This window comes from Triturus cristatus, chromosome 6, assembly GCF_964204655.1.
Source record: "Triturus cristatus chromosome 6, aTriCri1.1, whole genome shotgun sequence".
Taxonomy (NCBI): Eukaryota; Metazoa; Chordata; class Amphibia; order Caudata; family Salamandridae; genus Triturus; species Triturus cristatus.
This window is the reverse complement of record NC_140589.1, coordinates 943826129-943844977: the sequence shown is the minus strand read 5'-3', so window position 1 is coordinate 943844977 and position 18849 is coordinate 943826129.

Here is an 18849-nt window from a genome sequence, read left to right as displayed (position 1 = left end):
TGGAGCGCGCCTTCCTATAGGTGATGCTAGGGGTTGAAGTTAATCGCTCACCTAGAATTGGGTCATTAAGAATCAAGGGCCAGTTCTTATTTACAATTTTCCTTAATGTTTTGTGCTGTGCTGTTTGTGGGGAAACCCGTGTGAAACCCGTGGGTGATACCAGAAAGCTATAGATTTTTGATAAGTATACGCAATTCAAAATTCAGCAAGGGGCACTTGTGTAGATCTCTAAAAGTTTCTTAAAGAAACTAACTGTTGAATAAAAAAATTGTGAAAATGAGTAGGAAAAAAATGACCATTTGTGACAAATGTTTTAATCTGTAAAATTTTGTGACTTTTTTGTAACGCAACTTTCAATATCGCAGCCCATTGCGGGAAAATAACCATGTGTCAACGTGGAATTCACAACACGGCGGTACCATGCAATAGCCACCAGATAACGCGTCAAATGTCAGCATCAAAATCAACGCCACGCCTCAAAAATGCGAAACGCAAATGCCAAAAATCATGCGATAATGCCAATCGCGATACACAAATCAGCAAAGACCAGCCACAGGCCTACAAATCCCACACGTCTGGCGGGAAAAAGCACCATAAAAGCAAGGGAAAAAAAGCCAAAAAACAATTCAAACTGCGTAGCCACATGGATGCACCCGGACCGAGTGCAGTGGACAAGCCGAACACCACAAGCCCCACGGAGAACGAGCCAGGAACCCCACGTTCGTGGAAGGGCAAGGACAAGAGGAAGATGAAGACGGGGTTCAGTCCGCAGACTGGATCCTCGTCACGGAGGTGACCGAACACCATCAACAACTGTTCGGCACCTCCACTGCGGCGCTGGCAACCCAAACCGAAATATGGCAGGCCATCGTTACCAACGTCAATGCAGTCGGAGTGTCGAGGAGGTCACTGGAGGAGGTCAAGAGGCGCTGGCATGATCTGAAAAGGCAGACCAAACATAAGCCCTCCGCCAACAGGGAGGCAGCAACGGCGACTGGTGGTGGGCCTCCTGCGACACAGGAGGAGCTGGATGAGTTGGAGCAAATGGTGGCCACAGTCAGCAGTGAGGAGATGGTGGCAGGATTGGGGGGCCTGTACACAGCACGATACGACCTGACCCAACAGCAACAGGGTGAGTAATGACCAGGTATGCGGGGGACGGGGGGAGATGGGCACAATGGCAAACATGCACAAGTATGCGTAGCACACTGCATACCCACAATGACCGTGGAGCATGTCCCTGATTGCCTTGGGACACTGCAGCACACATAGAAACACCAAGTAGGCCCCCATCCACAATGTGCACAGAGGCCACCCCATCACCAATATCACAACTGACCCATGCACATGTGTTGAATCCAGCAAAGCAACGGCTCTGTGACCCACACTGACTATACAAGTAACACTGCATGTCCGATAGCATGGCAGCAGCCAAAAAAAATGACATGGCCCACGAATCGACATGGAGGTAGCCCATTGCGGATCACATACGTAAAGGAGCAGGTCACACTCTGACATGTCCACGTGCACCCCCAACCCATGCCGTCCAATACACGCAACAGACGAACAATGCACCAGGCCACAAAATCGGTCCGAGGTACTCTGCCTGAAAAGGGAGAAGGCCACACGAAATCAGAGCTGCAAGGGCAACTCCCCCACAATGCAGCACACACACACATAGCAATCACAGGACATCAGCAATGAAGGCAATGTGGTACAATGAGCAACACCAGCACCACAGGACAGAGCTCACGACAGGTTCCGCTCGTGCATGGTAACTGTCCACTCACATCTGGCGTTGCCTGACACAGTGTGATGATAATGAATGGGTACTACCACACATCCATCATGTATTCGGAAGACACACTGACTGCCATCAAATAGCCAGCTCCCCTAAAACAGTCATAATGTACTTTGGCATGCAGTCTGAATGTAAATATATGCAAATCAACAACATACATGTGAAACTCTGTTAACCTGCATCTCCCCTTAACATTGCAGAGGGACAATCAACACTTTCATGCAGAGCAGAACACAAACCCCATCATTGATGATGTAGAGGACAACCTGCACATATGTCAAGATACCCTCCAACGGATACTGGACAGCCTCTGCACCACCCATCCAGGAGCAGGGCAGGCCAGCTGCCACGAGGTGACCCCACCACCTGCACAGACCACACAGCAGGAAACACACATCACCATGGCTGTCTCCCAGAACCCTCCAACCAATACATGGAGCACATACAACGTGTGTGGTCTTCCCAGGTGGAGTTGGCTGAACAGCTGCGGGTAGGTTTCGAGCTCATGGCAGCCAAACTCGATGCCATACATGGGTGTCTGAGTCCCATCATGGACCACGTACAGTCCCTATCGGACACCCCCTGTCAGCAGCATTCTCCACCACAGACCTTGGCTGACCTCGCTGGTGCCATGAATCATACACAAGAACTGTTGGGCAGACAGGCACCAGCTATGACAGCACAGAGTTGGAACAGATGTGAAGGTCAATGGAGACCAGGGAGCAGACGCAGGCTGGAAGGATGTCTGACATGGATGGACACCAGCGAATAGTAGTTGGGGACTTCAATGCCCTGCAGTACTTCATCTTGCCATTGCTGCCACTGAGCCGTTCCCAGATGACTGCAGCGGGAACATCGACACACACAGCTCCGACCCCTGATGTGTCCGTAGCACACAGTGATGCTGCCCCATCACCTTCTCAGTCTGATGTGTCAGTGGCACACAGTGATGCAGCCATCACCCCGCCACACACACCAGACACACTGGACACAGAGCCCATATCAGGGGAGTAAGAAGGGGATGTGAACTACTGTGTGAGCAAGGAGGCAGTAGCAGCCATCACCGCCGTATGGCCTGTCCCTGCCTGGTTATAACCTATGCATCATGGCCTGGGAAACACCTCATAGTGACCCCCGGAACACTCTGCGACTTTCACCCGAACCCCGACACGGACTGCCATTTCTTCACCGCTGGCCAATTACACATCTATCCTGCTGCGGACTGCACTCTCCCTCTTTCCAATCACTGTGGAATCCCCAAAGGACTCTGGTTGGCACACCACTGGGCTTTCATGTGATGTGGGCTTAGATGGCCATGTACAGCCCCAGCTCCCGCAATCACCTGAATGTGAATAAAACATTCTAAATCACACAGATGTGTCATCACTATGTTCACTCATGTATGGAGGTATGGCTGGATGTAGGTACAATGATTGCACATGAAGGTACACCCTGGTAACTGACATCTATGTGCATGTGTATGCCTGAGACACATGGCCAATTGGATGACTGTGAAGGTGAGTCCTAGCTATGTCCCCATTGCACATCAACAACAATCTCACAACCCCCAACGTAGGCACACGTCCATGTATTGAATAGGGCTGTGTTTAGGACTAATCCAAATGAAAGTAGGCCAGGAGTGGTGTCCTAAAGCACATGTGACACCAGCAGTTCACGTCGCATACCTACTCACACACATCTGTGTGGACACATTCTGTTGTGATATATGACATTGCTCCACATGGTCAGAGGTTGGACACCATACTCACATTGCTGAAGTCACGTAAGTGCACATGGTGTCCAGCACCTATCCAATAACATTGTCTGGCTCAAAGAGGTGGAGCTTGCTAAAGAGACACACTCCCATTGCACATGCGTCAGTCAGTTCATCCCTGTGTAGGGACGATGCTCATTGTGGCGCACAAGTGGACAATCCAATCAACACACCTCACAGTTAGTCACCAGTGGAGTTGCATAGACTTTATTGGCATGTGCGTGTCAGAACGGATGAGGCAACGGCCACAACAGGCAGGGACTTGCTTAAGACACTTACACGCAGCATGGGTACATGTCGAGGTTCAGAAAATGTTGGGGCTAAAATGGGCAACATTCATCATGGATGGCAATGCTCTCAGCCCACCTTGCCTTGCTGGATGAGTCATGTGTTGTTTGGTGTCTGCCCATTGCCCCGTGTGAGGGGGCACAACTCACTGCCCATGGGATCTGCATAACTCTCTGCCTCCAGAGTGCGCCAATTGTCTGCTCTGCTGATAGTGATAAGGTGTGAGGGTCCAACAGGTTCACATGTCGTGCTACATTGCCATGTGTGTGCTCTCCCCCAGCAGTGTGTCCAAATTGGCAACGTTGCCAAATGACGCGGTGTTGCACCTGGCATGGACCTGCATCACCTTGCACAGGTGTGTGTACACACGCGTTGTTCCATGCACATGCATCCAGAGCCCGGACGAAGGCAGACGTATCCTCTGTTGTGGTGGGATGTGTGAGCAATCCCCACGATGCAACAAGTTGTTGGGACATGTGCTGTGGGTGACAATCGGATGTGTCTGCAGGAACGTAGTTACTCGTCCCTGAATGCCCTTGCAGCTTCATGTGCAATGTGTTCCAATAGTACATTGTTGTCGTGTTCAAGGATCCCCAGGGTGAGCCAATCCATTAAGTGGTCCAGGCAGGTGTGCTCAGCCTACGCCGTTTCAACAATCCGCAACACAGCCCAATAGGGGAGTGCCTCGATGTGGTCACTGCACACGAGGAATTGTGCAATCTCCCAAAGCCAACTACCAATACATACGCATTATGTCAGGGCATCTCATGCATATCTGTCTCGATTACACTCCAGTTCGTGATCCAACCGGGGGCGCAGACACAAGTCACAGTCCACTTCATCAACAGTTGTGTTAGATAGGCAGACATCCATGGGACACTCGAATGTGCATGTTCGGCAGTGGAACCAGGGCTGGATGCAGGTGACGTAGGCAATGGGGAAGCTGAGCCGGCAACTGATCCGCAGCACTGCCAGTGGCACTGCACCCAGTAAATGCAACATACGTGCATGGTACTGTTCCACGTGACGGGGTTGTGCATGTGCCCGATATGGCCTGCCATTGCGTTGGTGCGTCTCGTGGAACCGGCACTCTTCTCAACTGCGACAGTTGTGTGGAGGATATGCCACAGCTCTGAGCAATGATTCGAATGTGTGGGAAACATTGGGGAGAGTGGGTTGCTGTTTCCTTGAGTGTCAAGGGCATCTCATGCGGGGGTACCACAGGCAGGAGCTCCTGTGTGTGGGGTGTGGCTGAGTCAGATAGTTCTTTTGCGGAATACGTGGTGTGGGAGTCGTCCCCGTCTGCCATGGCATCTCTCTCAGGCCGTTCCAGGTGCCTTCTGGACCGAGGTCAGAGGTGCAGGTGTCCTCCCGCCTTCTGCATTGGAACAATGGAGCTTTTATCCCTGATGTTAGTCTGACTACTACTTGCGTTTTTGAAATGTGATGTGGCTTTGGCGCTGAGATTGGGACACGGCCTTGGGCTCATGGTGTACAGATGGCGATACACACACACACATGTTGGCATGTGGAGCCAGGTGCCCGAGAGGCCTTGTGCTGCTTGTGCAGTCTCACTCCGTCTCTCTCCCTCACTCTCTCCCTCTCTTTCCTTTGTTGAGCGCATGGCACACCTTCGTCTCTTGGATTTTGTCTTCCAGGCAGTGTGCTACGGATTGTCCAGTGAGGAGCTGCTAGGACTCATCCTAAGGGTTGTCTAGGCTTTTGTTTGTATGGTGTTTTGTGTTGGTGATTGCATTGCTGTTTGACTGAGTCTCCATTTCCTGGCCACGCATGTCTGTTGATTTTCCTTCTTGTGCGTCATCAGGCAAAATGTTTGTATTGGGATTTGTGATGTTGGTGTGCAGTTTCTTAGTCTGGGGTTGGGGGTGGTCTGGGGGGGTGTTGCGGGCCTGGGTGTTGTGTCGGAGGGTGTTGTGGGCCTCTTGGGTGTCAAGGCCGCATGATGGGGGGCTCCACTGCTTCTGTTGCCCTTCCGGTGTGGCCCTGGGCTTGTCTCCTTTTTGTGGTGTAGGCTGGCGTTCGACATTACACCATGTCAGAGCAGGTGTAGATTTCCTGGTGCTAATGCGCCTTATCGCCTGTTTTGTGTTTTTATCACCGATGTGGCTGGTCATTGAGAATGTTGAGGTGTGATGTTGTCGCGGATTTTGGCACAGGCACGCCCACTCTGCATTTCATTAGTGATAGTTGCGCGCGTCCTCTGTGGCGATGTTTTTTGTGGCTGCTATCGTGGGTAAACTGGTGCTGTAGGCTGTTAGCACCAGTTTGAGAATGGGGAGGTAAATTTATCACGACTTTGGCTGCGATAAAGTGCCGTTAATTCAGAGATAGCTCCTTGTGAATATGCCCCCTAGAGAAATACAGGATGGGTGACGTATGTGGCGCTCCCAAGGTCTTCTTACCAGGAGGCACTAGCAATCCTCTAACTTTGAATAAAAACACACATTTTCCTCACATTTCTTTGACTAAAACTTCTGGAATCTATGTGGAGCCACAAATATCCTACTGCCCAGCATTCCCTCAAACCTCCTGATAAAAATGGGTCCTCACATGTGTGTAGGCCTAGTGCCTGCAACAAGAAAGGGCCCAAGCCGAACATAGCCACATGACATTTTTCCACAAAAAACTGACCCCTTTTTTGTAACGTCGGTAGCTGTGGATTTTGGGTCCTGGCTCATGGCATCTAGGGAAACCAGGGTGGGTGACTTGTGAGGTTTTCTTGCCCAGAAGCACTAACAAACCTGAAACATTGACTACAATTATACATTCTCCTCACATTTCTGTATGGAACATTTCTAGCCACAAATTTCCTACCACCCAGCATTCCTTCAAGTCTTTCAATAAAAATGCTACTTCACTTTGTGTGAGTAGGCCTAGTGCCCATGACATTAAAGTCTGAAAATACAATGGGCCGATTCACAGAACTAACTTAAGACAAAATCCTAAACTTACTACCATTTTGGTATTCACAGAAGGCACTTACACATTTTGGTATTCACAGAAGGCACTTACTCATTTCGGTATTCACAGAAGTTAGGAGTCCTAACTTTAGGACTCCTAAATGCCTTCTGTGAATACCGAAAGTCTTAAAATTAGAATTTTTCTCAGTTTAGTAGTAGTATAGTTAGGACTCCTAACTTTAGGACTCCTAAATGCCTTCTGTGAATACCGAAAGTCTTAAAATTAGGATTTTTCTCAATTTAGTAGTAGTAAAGTTAGGACTCCTAACTTTAGGACTCCTAAATGCCTTCTGTGAATACCGAAAGCCTTAAAATTAGGATTTTTCTCAGTTTAGTAGTAGTATAGTTAGGACTCCTAACTTTAGGACTCCTAAATGCCTTCTGTGAATACCGAAAGTCTTAAAATTAGGATTTTTCTCAATTTAGTAGTAGTAAAGTTAGGACTCCTAACTTTAGGACTCCTAAATGCCTTCTGTGAATACCGAAAGCCTTAAAATTAGGATTTTTCTCAGTTTAGTAGTAGTAAAATAAGGAGTCCTAACTTTAGGACACCTAAACTAAGAAAAATCCTAATTTTAAGACTTTCCGTATTCACAGAAGGCATTTAGGAGTCCTAAAGTTAGGACTCCTAACTTCTGTGAATACCGAAGTGAGTAAGTGTCTTCTGTGAATACCGAAATGAGTAAGTGCCTTCTGTGAATATGAAAATGGTAGTAAGTTTAGGATTTTGTCTTAAGTTAGTTCTGTGAATCGGGCCCAAAATGTACACATCACATTTTTCCATTGGAAACTGACCCTTTTTATGCAATATAGACAGCTGTCGATTTTCGGGCCTAGCTCAGTTGGCACCTAGGTAAACATAGCAAACTTGTGAATTTCTGAAATCTAGGCAGTTAGGGGGAATCCAAGGTGGGGTGATTAACCCAGGTTTTAGTACCCAGAAGCCCCTGCAAACCTAAAGCTTTGTCTAAAAACACATTTTCCTCACATTTCTGTGAGGAAAACTTCTGGAATCTGTGGGGAGCTACATATTTCCTACCAACTAGAGTTCCCCAAGCCTCCTCAATAAAAATGTTACCTCAGTTGTGTGCATAGGTCTAGTGCCCAAGAAAGGGCCCAGAATGCAACATAGACATATCAAATGTTTGCTCTGAAAACTAACCCACCTTTTGCAATGTAGGTAGTTGTGGAGCTGTGGAGTATATTAAATGCAAGAAATGCAAGAAACACTAGATGGACACCTGTACATACTTTTCTTGTCTGTAGGATGGCCGGGGTGTGAGGGCGGGTGAACAAGGGAAAGGGTGGGGATCCTGAGCCTACCCATTTGCTTAAGCTAGTGCTTGCAAAGTTGGGGGATGAGAAGCACGTTTTCAGAGTTCTCACCGGATTCAGATCCAGAACCAAGGATATCTCACATACCACCACCCTCTGAGGTTCCCCAGTCATAAGCGGAGCTAGGAAACTAGCTCAACGAGGTGATGTTGCAGTCAGCCTGGTCCCACCTAATCAGGTGGTTTCTCGTGGAGGGACTGGTAACCAGCAGTCAGTCCGTAACTCCAGCAACCGTCAGCGACTCCCCAACTGCCCCGATTTCTGGCAGAAGTTCACCATCCTAGTGGCCTCAATTCCGAGCAGCAGTCAACAGGTCCCCTTAGTCTCCTCTCAGCACCCAGCTCTTGTTCACCATCCTAGTGGCCTCAATTCCTAGCAGCAGTCAACAGGTCCCCTTAGTCTCCTCTCAGTACCCTGCTCTTGTCCCCTTCCTTCCAGCACAATACAATGAGTCCAATGAATATTTTTAAGGTCCTGGGAGATCTTAATCAAATACCTCAAGGTTTGCACCCATGCCCCTACAGATGCTGGTGTCACTAATCTGGCGGAAGCCACATCCGCACATCTACTTTGGGTAGTGGGCAAATTTTAGTTCTGTCCCATCCTCCAGTGTGCCAACCCCTTCAGTGGCCACTACCTCTGACCCCACTGCTAGAGTGCTGTCATCCAGTGCCCGCTTACTGTCCCAGTTGCTGGGCAAGCTAGGGAACCCCTCCACCAGTCTCTCGCTAACCTCTCCTTGGGCCCCTTCAAACACAATGTTTGTGGCTCTTGCAGAGGTGAAGTCAGGTGGATGCCATAGCAGCGGAGAGGGAAAGGGAAGTAAGAAAGACAAAGAAAATGGAACTGTGTTATCGGAGGTGAGCAACAAGATGCCCAGGCCTAAGGGCACAGCAAGGAAAGGTGATAGGGAAGGACCGAAATGAGATTCTTAGAAGAGGGTTGGCGGGCAGGAAAACATCCTTTCCAAAGCTGTGAAATTGTCTTCACATGTTCCAATTGAAGTAAAGGAGAAGCTCTGCAAAGGGGATTTTGTTGAGGTCTTCCCTCTAATCCTTGCAAAATGAAATGAGCTTGCGTTTGTGAAAAAGGTGGAGAAGGCTTCAACAAAAGATGCAAGATGAAAAATCCAAAGTGGCCGCACTTCAGTTTTAATGTTTATATAGATGTTATGCTCCAGAAGAACCTTGTATTAACTACATCAAAGATATTTTATGCTACCAATATCTTTAAGGCTCATCATGTGCATGGTGGGGCGACATGGCTTGAATATGACCAGGATTACAGTTGGGATAGGTTTGAGAACCCTGAAATAGAGTGGGATCAGACAGAGGTTAACGTATGCATGGAATCATTCAGCAACAAGACTCAATTGTAACACCCCTTTTGCCAGAACCTCTCTCTCCCAAAAGGAATTTTTTGGGCCTTCAAAAGAAAAGCCAAAAGAACTATTGATGGACAGGATGATGAACAATATCACGTTTTAAAGTCAAGTTTAAGTTTATTTGATTTAGTTCTCGACTAAGAACAACAAATATTTAAGGATTAAAATTACATTTGAATAGTAAAATTGTCATTCTAATACAAAGTTAAAAATGATTTTAAAAATGTAAACATATTAATACACACAAATTCATTAGGCAGTGCCTTACAGAGAGAAATCAGGTTCTGAACAGAGTTAATTTTACATTTTGTTCTGTTTTTAAAAATCTCTTTCTAGCTTCTACGACATTCACGTTTGGGCAACCCCGCCTTTACATAGGTCACAGAGACTAGTCGCTTTTTGCTTTGGATACCACTTAAAAGTAAATGATTTTAAAGGTAGTATCCCAAGACAGAGTAATATGATGCTTAGCCTGACTCCATGATTTAAGTTAAAAAAGATATACTGCTGCGTTTTCTTATATACAATAGTTTCCGCGTATTGTTTATACAATGATAGTTCGGAGCAATGTTGGATATCAAGATCCATGCTTAACCTTGGTGTTAAATGTTTGAAAAAAAGTTTCAGATGGGTTGGTGTCCATGATTTCAACATGTCAAGAGTAACATTTGATAGTTTAAAATGCATAATTCGGCGATCCTTGCTAAAATGTCGTAATTTGTAGTAAGAATCGTAGGGTTCCTTGATCCGCATGAACAAGGTTATATGCCCATCTTATTATGTTAGTGATCCCTCTTGCATGACAACTGACTAATGAGAGTTCGAGATGAAGAGCTTGTACCGGCACAGCTTGTGACGTCTTGGTCAGTTTCCGGAGGACTTTCCCTTCTTTCAGGTCAAGTTGTTCACATTGACCTATTGGAATATATTCTATTGCATATGATAGTACTGATGGAATCTTTGAGCTATATACTTGTAGAAGAGAAGAAAAGTGTCTTTGACCAGTGGAGGAGGATAGTCGTTGGAGAGCCCCTAGGTGGACATCAACTTTACGACCCAGGTTTTGCAAGTGGGGCCGGTTTTGCAAGGATTGTGAAAAGATTCTCCCTAGATATGTATATTCCTTTACAATTTCCATTGGTTTTCCCCCTAAAGACCAATTGTTTCCTTCCTGTAAACGGGACGATTTTTGTTTTAGTGACATTAACTATTAAATAATTTTCTTCTGTTCTTGACTGGGGGTGAAAGTTTAATTCATTCAGCATTCCGTCCATCATTTGTTGCTGCAGCCCTTTTCGCCCTAAGTGGGATGGATAGGCCCAGAGAAGGTTCCCTTGTTCGCTGTACCACTGGATTCAAGCTAGCCTGGTTGATGAGAGGCGTTACCACGAAACCGGCCCCAGGATGCTTGTTTCTGGTCCAGGAAGGACTTGACTTGGCAGTTGGGGCTGGACTGTTCCCATGAGGAGCAGGGCCAAGACTGATTTTCATATGGCTGGTTCCAAATTGGGGTGCACAGTGAGCAAAAGAACATTGGATTTAACCCAGGTCTCTTGACTGGGGTGAATGTTTGATTCATTCAGCATTCCATCCATCATTTGTTACCGCATCACTTTTCACCCTAAGTGGGATGGGTATGTCCAGACATTTGTCCCTTGCTCGTTCACTCGATTCAAGCTAGCCTGCTTGATGAGGAGTGTTATCCCGATACCGGTGCAGGATGCTTGTTTCTGGTTCATGGAGGACTCAGCTTGGCAGTTCAGGTGGCGTAGTGAGCAAAAGAGCGATGGATTTAACCCAGATCTCTTGACTGGGGATGAATGTTTGATTCATTCAGCATTCCATCAATCATTTGTTGCTGCAGCACTTCAAAGGAAAGCCTGCCTATGCCCAGTCAGTATGTGCAAGTTCAAGCATGTCTGCTACTTCTGTGGGATTGCTTCACACCTAGAGTCTAAATGTCTCGTGAAGCAAAAGAGAAGGGTTAGGACCACAAGCCCGCCAGTTAAGACCCCCTTACATACGCCTGTTAAGGTTGGAAGGCTGTTACCCTGGCCTAACCAGTACCCTAACAGAAACTTTGAACAGACTTTAAATCTTGGATTACCCTTTGGTTTCCAGATCCCGGCTCCTGTGATTGTCCCCATTCCTATCTGCAAGGAATCAGATTTCTGTTCAGGCTCATACTAGCGTGGTTTCCAAGACACACCCACCAACTGATTTAGAATTATACTTCTGCCTTTTACATAGGTCAGTGTTTTAGAAAGAAGGTGTTAGACAGTCAGCAAAGATGGCATCTCAGTGTATGACTGCTCCCAAGGCCCTAACTCGAGCTCTGAAGCAGGATCAGATACTGAGACAGCATCTGAGTGAGAAGAAAATGGATCAGAATCTGGAAGTGATTTTTCAGTAGGTTTCATCCAATAATGCGTCTTTCTGTGATGCAGAGGAACATGATCACGGAAGTTGTGATGTCCTTCACGAGCACAGTCTGTGCAGTGGAGAGATAACGGCATGTTAGACATGCACAGAGAGCACGCAGCCCAGAGAGCAGGCACGTGCAACAGCAAGCACACATGGAGTGCTCTCTTGGCAGCCCCCCAATCTAGTGGAGACTCATGTTCATTAGAAATACTGGATGTTAAGTTGATACAGCATGTTTTTGCCAATTGACTATGTCTATCTCTTGTTAGACTCTGACTTCCTTGAGGAATTTTGCACCAATTAAATGTGCATGCCAGGCAGTTTCTGAGGGAGCACAGAGGCACTTTTAGGTCTCATTCCAGGGCACACTGGAGGACTCCCACTTCACTTGGGGTGTTGAACAAATGTTTGTGCCTTACGCTCAAAACGGGGGTAGTACACAAACGAAGCATACTCTACTTTTGGCCTATTCGCATGGGCTGGGTAACACCCAGCTTTGCACCGGTCATGAGCAGAGATCGGTGTTTGCTATTACAGCTTATGGTGATCTTTAATGATAATTCTGCTGCATTGCTCTGGGACAATCCAGACCGTGACTAGTTGTTCAAAGTTCTGCCTGTCATGGAACATTTATCTGTGGGGTTGCTAGACATTTATACTCCTGAAAAGAAAATAGACATTGATGAGTCCTTGAGCCTTTAAAAGGGACGGCTGTTGTTCAGGCAATCTATACCTTGCAAAAGGGCTCATTATAGCAACAAAATGTACATGTTGTGTGAGAGCTCTACTGCTTATGTATACTGCCTGAGAGTGTATATAGGGAAAGACTCTGCTCTAAATCCTGTAGGTTGCCCTTCCATGCTAGGAGTCACAGCAAAGATTGTATAAGAGTTTATCAACCACTCATCCACTCATTTAAGTGAACAACTTCTATATGGAAGTAGAGCTATTTATTGAGCTGTACAAAGCTGGCACTGTGGCATGCGGTGCAGTTTGATGTCGCTGCAAAGGAGTCCTTCTTTGTGTTCCAACAAACTACTTGCTGTTTGATTTTCTGATAAGCAGGTTATGTACTTGTTCACCACAATCCATGATGCGAGCACTTCCCTGGTCACAATTTGGGGTCAGTTGCCAAAGTTCGCAAACCCACAGATATACTTGATTACAAGTACATGGGTGGAGTGGATAATAATGACCAGGTAGTTCAACCATGCAGCGCTAGTCATAAAACTCACACATGATATTAGAAGCTGGCTATCCACCTGATCCAGATGGGAAAATAAAAAAATTGATGACCAATGTCTTTCCTTGACTTTCAGTTGACCGTCACTGAAAGTCTTACTATAGAAGAAGCAGTAGTCTCCACTTCATCTGCTGTAGGAACCGTGGCAAGACTGCATGTCGGTACTTTGCCTTCTGCATTCCAACAACAGTGTTAAAGACTCAACCATGTTGTTGTTGCAGAGTGTGCGCTAAGCAAGTGATCCAGCGCATTACCAGCTTGGGTTACTCACATGCCATATACTCACCTGGGCTCATAAACATTCATACAATAAGCTAGTAGTACCACTGGAGTCAATTTTGAATTTGCCTGAGAGATTGTATTTACCTTTACAAATTCTTACCAACTCAATCCCCTTGATATTAAATTTCCTCTGGTCAATGAATTTACTTGCTAGGTTATATTAAGTAGAAATGATATTAAAGTTTTATTTTCCAAATAACCACAGACTCAAAGAGTTTTAAAAGTTTTATCTAATCAAATAATTTTGTGAGTCAAAGATCAAATACATGTTATACACCGTTTTCCTTCAGTAAGAAATCAAGGCAGGTTCAATATAAGTCTCAATTTAAAATATCATGATGACAGTACCTGAAGAGGGGGAAAACAGAGAGCAGTACAAGGACATACTACAGAGAATTATATTTACCCAAGATGGTGTGAAGACCAAAACCCTGGCCAGGAGTCAGGTGAAGTTCTCCAGAACAGGTTGGGAGATAAAGGATCAGGACAGGTTCAGGACCGCGAAGGTGACCTCTTCTAAGTGCAACACCTGCGTCGCACCCCTCTCTGGCACTACTCTCCTCGATTTTCTTCCACAAATCCCTTCTTGTATGTGCCTCCTCGATTTTTCTTCCGTGATCCCCTTCTAGATGATTAGATTCTTCGATCAGTTACGGTCTCTTGAGCAGGGTCTCTGGCATCTGCAGTGTGCGTAGGGTCCGTGACATCTAACTAACTAAACAACCTCAGTTATACTATTCCATGTTCATGTACCACCCCCAAATGTTTCAATATTGTGAAAAACAGCTACTTCTGATTGGGCAAGGCAAGGGGAAGAGGTCATCACACCATGCTAAATGTAATAATTTGCTTTAGGTTCATTGTTCAATGTTCCCGCCCCTTAATTTACTTTCTGAAAAGAAGATACGAGGTTGGTGAAGTAGAGCTTCTTTATTCCGGTCCTGACACTCTGATTCCCCGGCAGAAACTGCCAACCCCGACCGCTCCACATTCCCTGCACGGAACCTTCATTCCAGGTTCCGTGCAAAGAACCCGAACGCGGTAAGAACCCCAACACACCCCCCTTCCTTCGCAAAAAAAACACAAACCACTAATTACCTAAAAACAAACACAACCCACATGTAAACACATTAATCACCAAATACAGAAAGTCAAAATCTAACATAATCCTGTAATTTAACAGGAGATGACCTGGTTCTGGCAGGAAGAAACTTAGTTCTCAAAGGACCCTGTTGAGGAGCAAGGTTGCTCTCCGAAGTGCAACCACCATGCGTATCAGTGCTGAAAGGTAGAATTGTACCCTGAGTATCAACACCAAATTTGGTTCTCACAAACTCCACTTTGGACTTAGGCACCACAGAAACAGCAGACTTATTCCAGACCTTGCCATTTTCCAGAACAACCACATGATCTCTCACCTTACTGACCTTAACAGGAGCAGAAAACCGAGAGAAACCCTTACGAACAAAAACAGGTTTCTTAATCCTTACCCAATCCCCTTCACACACAGAAGACTGCTTAGGACAATCAGAACCATACTTGGCTTGAGTGGCAGCTCTAACATCCGCCACCGCACCCAACCTTAGAGGATCCACTGCCTTCCTTAGCATCCAATCCTTGTTGAGCTTTGAACCCGCAACTCTCCCCCTTAACAAGGAAAATGGAGACATTCCAGTACTACAGTGTGGAGTTGTCCTCATAGCCCACAACACATCCGAAATCACAACCTTCCAATCAAGACCATTAACGGAGGCCAACTGTAGCTGTTCCTTGATGACACGATTAAAACGCTCAACCAACCCATTACTACGTGGATGGTAAAGGGAGGTAAGTGTGTGTTTGATGCCATGCTTGCTCAGAAAACTTTGCATCTCAGTAGACACCAACTGCGTACCATTGTCTGTCACCAATTCTTCCGGAAATCCCTCCCGAAGGAAAACCTCCATCAGAAATTTAATAATCACACTTGAGTTGATACCATCCACAAATTTAACTTCCGGCCACTTGGACATATAGTCAATCAAAACTAGCACGTATTTAGGAGAAACCCCTAAGCCACTGAATGGACCAGCCACATCAAAAGCCAGTTTAAACCATGGTGCCTCCTTGACTGCAATGGGACTGACGGAGGACGGACAAGTTACCTGAGATTTGTCACTCAGCACACACGCACCACAATCCCTGACGCAATGCTCGATGGACCTATCAACACCTGGCCACCAAAAATCTTCCCTCACCCTCCGCTTCATAGCTCGAATACCCAAATGACCTTCATGGGCTAGGTCTAAAACTTTCTTGCGTAATGACAAGGGAACAACCAGCAACCCACCCCTGCGCAAAATCCCATCAACCAGGGACAACTCGTCACTAATTCTCGAGTAGGGAATCAATTCCTCAGGAATAGCAGTACTGTTGGGCCAACCCTGAATTACCAAATCAACTACCCTGCAAAGCTCCACATCTTCAGAAATGGCCAGTTTCCAATCCCCTTCAGATAAGGCAGCTCCCGTATCAGCAACAGTACTGACTGCACACACCATTTCCACAAAGTCAATAGCAGGTTCAGTAACACTTCCAGAAAGAGGTAGCCTGGACAAACAGTCAGCCACACAGTTCTTCACACCAGCAACATACTCAAGGCAATAATTGAATTCATTCAGTCTGTACTGCCATTTAGCAATGCGAGGCGTAGCTCTACCACCACCTTTGGTGGTAAACAGGTCTACCAAAGGTTTATGATCAGTTCTGAGAATAAAATTGTTTCCCCACAGAAAATTACGAAAATACTGTACACCCCACCATAGCGCTAACGCTTCCTTTTCGATGGTAGAATAGGTTCCTTCAGCACCACGAAGTGTTCTGGATGCAAAAGCAATAATTTCTTCCTTATTGTCCGATCTCCTCTGCATTAAAACAGCACCTAGACCCACATTGCTGGCGTCGGTTGTGACAATGCATTTGTCATTGATGTCAAAAAGTTTAAGTGGCTGTGCCTGTACTATAGCCTCCTTGAGTAACCTAAAATCAGACGCACATTGCTCAGACCAGGTATACTTCACATTTTTCTTAAGAAGACTACGCAAACATACAGTTCTGTCTGAAAAGTTGGGTACAAATTTAGCGTAATATTCAACTAGCCCCAGAAAAGAGCGTAACTGGTCTTTGTTTATGGGTTCAGGTGCATCCTTAACCCCTTCAGTGCCCGCCCCTTTCCCCGCCCTGTGCCGGCCGTTGCATTAGCGGGCGGGGTCTATGACGAGCTGGACTCGTCATGGGCACAGCGCCACCGCGGCCCATGACGAGTCCAGCTCGTCATGGGCACTGAAGGGGTTAATGGCATCCAGTAACTTCATCTTTGGTTCTACACCCTTAGCAGAGATATGGTGACCAAGGTAATCTACCCCATCTTGCAGAAACTTGCATTTATCCCTTCTTAAGGTCAGACCACTAGATTTGACTATGTCCAACACGTGCTTAACTCTGACATCGTGCTCCTGTATGGTCTTCCCGTGAATAAGAATGTCATCCTGGAAAAACACCACTCCCACAGTGTTCCTGAACAATTTTCCCATGAGACGCTGGAACACTGCGGAAGCTGATGCCAACCCAAACGGCATGCGTAAATATCGGAAAGCTCCATCAGGAGTCACAAATGACGTAAGATGTCTGGAGTCCTTGCACAGTTCGACTTGGTGGTACGCAGAAGATATGTCAAGAGAAGTAAAATACCTGGCACCCTCCAAAGTCGACAGCATCTCATTAATGTTGGGTAGAGGTTGTCGATCCACCCAGATGCACGCATTCAGATCGCCCAAGTCCACACACATCCTAAGGGACTTATCGGCCTTACGCGCTAAAACAATGGGTGACAACCACTCAGACCCTTCAATAGCTTCAATCACCCCCAATGCGCATAACCGTTCTAACTCAAGCCTCAATTCCCCACGCATACTGAGTGGTACTTTCCGTACTTTGTGCGCCACAGCCGTTGCACCATCTCTGAGGACAATGCGGTGTTGAAAACCCTTAAGTTTGCCCAACTTCCCACTAAAAACCTCAGGATAACTTTTAATCCAATCACTCTCAACGCACACATCCGTCGTGATAGTATGTACTGGAGGAGCTTCTGAAAGACTAGCATAGTATTGTATAGCCTCCCATTTGGATAGCACCATGTCGGCGTGATTAGGATCAAGGATGATCCCAAGTTCGCCTTGTTCATGCCATCCTAACAAATTCGCACCTTCTTCCACTATGAATACAGTACCGAAAATACACTCGCCCTTGAATTCTAACTTTCCCTTGAATTTGCCTAGTACCTTCACTCTTTTGCCACCATACGCAAAAATTCTTATACTGGAGTGGACTACCGGAATACTGCCCAAACCTTTAAAATCCTTGACATTAACCAGAGTAAAAGGGGAACCGGAATCAGCAAGAAACTTCATGCCGTTCCCGTTCACATTTATAATACACACAGGACTTTTCCTTCTTTGACCCTCTCCGATAGAAGCTATTTCTACAACCCCTTCTTCTTGTATAGATGATGAAGACAACATTAATAATTCGTAGCGCTCATCATCTTCATACACACAGTCCTCTTCTATGGCCCTCACAGTACGAGGAGGTACTCTCTGCGGTACAGTTGCCTTGCACATCCGCGCTAAGTGTCCTTTCTTCCCGCACTTGAAACAAGTCTGATTTATGGCATAACAAAACTTGAAGTTTCCCTGATGAGAGGTGCTACCACAACGATAACACGAAGGATGTTGTTCAACTCTCGCTTTGGGGAAATTAGACACGGATGGTGTCCGGGAAGCATTGACGTTACTACTCTTGGCTGGTTTAACAGAAGCTTTTGTGGTGACCAGCTTGACCTGAGATGCAGAAATGGTTTCGGATGACGATACAGGTGTATTTAACTCTTTCATGCAGAGTTGAGAATGTTCGACACTCTTTGCTAAGATAAGAGCAGTCTCAAGATCAGGATCGTCAGAGGATAGAAGCTTCTGTTGGACTTTCTTGTCACACGTACGCTCAATTAGCTGATCACGAATTATTTCATCACGAAATTCTCTATAATTACATTTGAGAGCCAAAATTCTGAGAGCAGCAACAAAGTCGTCAATGGATTCACCAGGCATCTGCGCACGCTGTAAAAATTTGTGCCGTTCCAGAACTACATTGCGCTTGGGATTAAACCTTTTATCAAGAGTTTTTACCAGGGAAGCATAATCATCGACAATTAGTGCATCCCCATCTTCACCACCACTGGTGCACGTCCACACCGACTCCAGAGGTAAAGTTTGCAAAATTTACCTTGCCTCAGCACCTACA